Raw genomic sequence first — 3,695 nt, 5'->3', positions numbered from 1 at the left:
AAGTCAGCCCTTTATATTGAACAAGTGGAACATGACCCACTGATAACCATGAGAGATATTCAAGTAAGTTCACTCAAAACTTCCTGATTGAACACATCAAAACTAAAACTGCTAGTTTTTATGGGTGTGGATTTGAAACCTATTGTGTGGTCTCCACTCATCAATAGGGTCATGGAGGTTTTTCTTCTTCAGCACAGTATTATTTTATCAGGTTATATGTTATATTCTCTTATTCATATAAATCCATCTAATTTCAATTTCAGTGCTAGAGTGATTATTAGTACCTTCATAATGCAGTTTGGCTAGTATATTTTAGATGAAGCCTATTATTAATCCACACATTTGCTTACTTGGGACAATTCAAAATATCTTTGTTCTAGTGTCAAAACAATTTTTTAGAAATGGATCTTTATTTGATTTGATATTTAATTTTAAATAATCAGTAACTAGTTATTCCTTTGGATGTAGATGAGATTAAAAATAAATTTCTTAGGAATAATAGAAAAGTGCAAGATTTCATTAATGTTTGATAGAATGATATAACTCGATGTTGAACAACTTTTTTCTCCAAACTTTAAAAACCATATAATAAAAATTTGACAATTATATCTTACCATAGTTTATCAAAACCTGATAAAGGTAATTTGTTTTGTACTCATTGATCAATTGATATTAAAATTTTGTATAGCTATTTTAGCCAAGATACTTTAGCTGTGAAAAATAGGACATTGATTTGAGTATATTTGACTAGCATAGTATTTGATTGATTTGAATAAGGACAGAAAATGACAAAGCCACATTTCTATTGTTTGAGATGGAAAATTTGTATTCGTGAAATATTTAGACAGCTTACGTATGTTACCTTAGTCCATTTCCTTCACAAAAGAAAAAAACTGGGAGCTGCAAAATGCGTGCATGCGTGTGCACGTGCATGCACACGCACACGTAACGGGGCTTGATTAAAGAGTGGAGCCTAAGGTGACAAATGCACCGGCCCTGCCCCCATCCAACTCTGGTATGGACGGCTGTGCCGTCCTGGCTTCTCCTCCCCTTGGAAAAAACTGGTCTCCCCCCGCCCTCTTCCTCTTTTGCTGAAGCGGTGAGCTGGGGGCATGTTTTGCGCATGGCGGGGCTGCTGGAGGCTGAGGCCACCGAAGGCGCGGACCAGACTATCTTCCATAACGGCGGGACAGCGACCGCAGGAGCAACAGCCTGCTCATCTCCGATGGTGCGACATCTGGTGGTGTTTACATGGTCCTTCATCTGTGTGACAAAGATAGGCTGCACTGCCCCGCTCTGCCCCGCCCTTGTTTCTGTGGAGCAGAATTGGGGCCGCGCCAAAGGAGCCGGCTGAAAATGAAAGTGGTGCCTTGGACTACCCCTCCAAGGATGGCGCTTTGGAGGAAAGCCGGAGCATGGCACCCTTGCTGGAGAACTAGAGTCAGCCCCACTAACTAACATGTGAACCCCACGTTAAGAAGGGCCCTGCCTAAACTGAGCTCAATCGGACAGGAAAGGGCCAATTCGATGGAGGGTCCTGCGAAGTCAGCTTGGTCATTGGGATCACGCAGTTGAGTGGGTTTGGCGCACGCCCCCCAAGCTATTAATCCAGCAACCAGGCAGCAGTTGGCTTGTGATCGGTTGGGCAAAACAGGTGGATAGGATTGCAGCCAACGATAGTAGGACATTAGAGCTGCCAACTCTGGTCTCCACCCAGGCAGGCAGGCGAGCAAAACCCTGAAACCTTCCGCATTCATTTGCAAAGAGAAGACACTGGTGGCACATGGCCCGGACTGTCGGCGTTGCCGTGGGACCACCCCCTGCAGGGCCAGCTAATGCGGCGTGCTTCTCTTTGCAAATGAACGTGAAAGGTTTCAGGGTTTTGCCTGCCTGGGTGGAGACCCTGCGCCTCCCCTTCTTCTGTGGCCAGGGAAAGAGGGCCGACCCCAGAGCCTGTCCTGGAGGAGGTTTTAGGCCCTGGATACCCATCCCCAGGGCCCTGGATACCCATCCCCACCCCCATCAGCCCAGGCACTGCGGCTCTGCAGAAGAAGGGAACCCTCCGGACATTCGGTACTCCCGGCTTGCCGGCGAGGCTTGCAAACTTGGCTTCTGCCAGGGAAGCAGCACCTTTTGGTGCAGGGGCTCCGAGCAATTGCACATTTCTGGGAAGGAGCACGGAGGCCTGCAAGCAGGCAGACAGGCAGGCAGAAGCTGGGCATCATGAACTGGGCGGCGGCAGCTGGGCTGCATGAATTGAGCGGCGCAGGAGGGATGCGGGGCCTTGGCTTGTTGCTTATCAAGACCATGCTCAGTTCGTGCTGCCCAGTGTCTCTTGTCCCGCCGCCTCTCAGGCCCATTTTTTGCCGCTGGAAGCACGCCACATTAGCTGGCACTGCAGGGGGTGGTTCCACAGCAACGTCGACAGTCCAGGTTGTGCGCCAACAGTGTCTCCGGTCCCGAGCCGCGAGCCATGGGAAATATCTGGGCCTGAGTTGTCCGCTGCAAGGACACCCTGCCCATGGCTGTGCCACCAAACCACCTTCTATGCCACTGGCGTCCCTGGGCTGGAGCAGTGAAAGCCGGTCCAGCTGGTCGTCATGGTGCAGAACAGGGCCATGGATGGCAGGCCTTGCTCACTGGCAACGCTGAGCCTGCCACGCCGACTGGTAGGTCTTCCGTGCCACTCTGCTCCACTCAGACTGCCGGCTTTTGGCTGAGGGGCTGCCTCCCTCCAGAGCTGTCTTTTCCCCCTCCCATCTATGTCGAGCCCATGGGGCTTGACAGGCGGACGGAGTCCCATAAACCAAAGAAGTTGAACCAATCAATTCAAACTTCTTTTGTGAGAAGTTTGAATTGATTGGTTCAACTTTTTTAGTCCAATTTTTTGGGGGGGCACTGCACATGGCTGGGAGCCGCAGGAGACAGCTGAAAGAGCCGCATGTGGCTCCGGTTAAGGAGCTTGGCTGTGCTCTGATTGGATGGGGGGTTGCCTGTGCTCTGATTGGCTGGGGGAGTGTTCTGTTTGGGTGGGGGCTTTGTTGTGCTCAGGTTAGTCTGAGTTGCAGGGGGGTTTGAGATGGTGAGCTTCTTTGCTGTAGTTTGGCTTCGTGTTCGTGGTCGTGCCACATCTTTATGGTGGGTGTCAGTTTGCTTCATGTATGGATTGGAGAGGTTTAAAGTGGCTAATGATGCAGCTGTGGACTGGCTTCTAGTTTGTGGTCGTGCCTCATCAAGCTCCTTAACCAATCAGAACACACCTCCACCCAATCAGAACACAGCCAAGCTCCCACCCAATCAGCTCAAACCCCACTGGCAGTTAAAAGGAATAAACAGCTGCGATCGCACACTACTCCCAGAAGCACGAAGCTGAAGACACCAGCCTGAAGATGACGAATGTGACTTCGTCGAAACGTCGCCAGGACACTTCCAATTTTACGCGGGAGAGAACCCAAAGACCTACATACAAACACCCGCGAAAACTTCAGATCTAAGTTTTCTAATAACACTAAAACTAAAACAGTGACTCCTGGGTGTGATCATCTTTCCAAAAACAAACTGTGAACACCAGGAGTATATCAAACTATACAAAGTTTAATAACATAAAACATAAAACAAAACTACACCAAGCTTTCGTCGGACTCCTTCCGACTTCGTCAGGGTTACGTGCCAGTCCATGAGAGAGTCTCTTTTAT

This window comes from Protobothrops mucrosquamatus, unplaced genomic scaffold (assembly GCF_001527695.2).
Source record: "Protobothrops mucrosquamatus isolate PMUCROS unplaced genomic scaffold, P.Mucros_1.0 scaffold550, whole genome shotgun sequence".
NCBI lineage: Eukaryota > Metazoa > Chordata > Lepidosauria > Squamata > Viperidae > Protobothrops > Protobothrops mucrosquamatus.
This window is presented reverse-complemented; position numbering follows the sequence as displayed.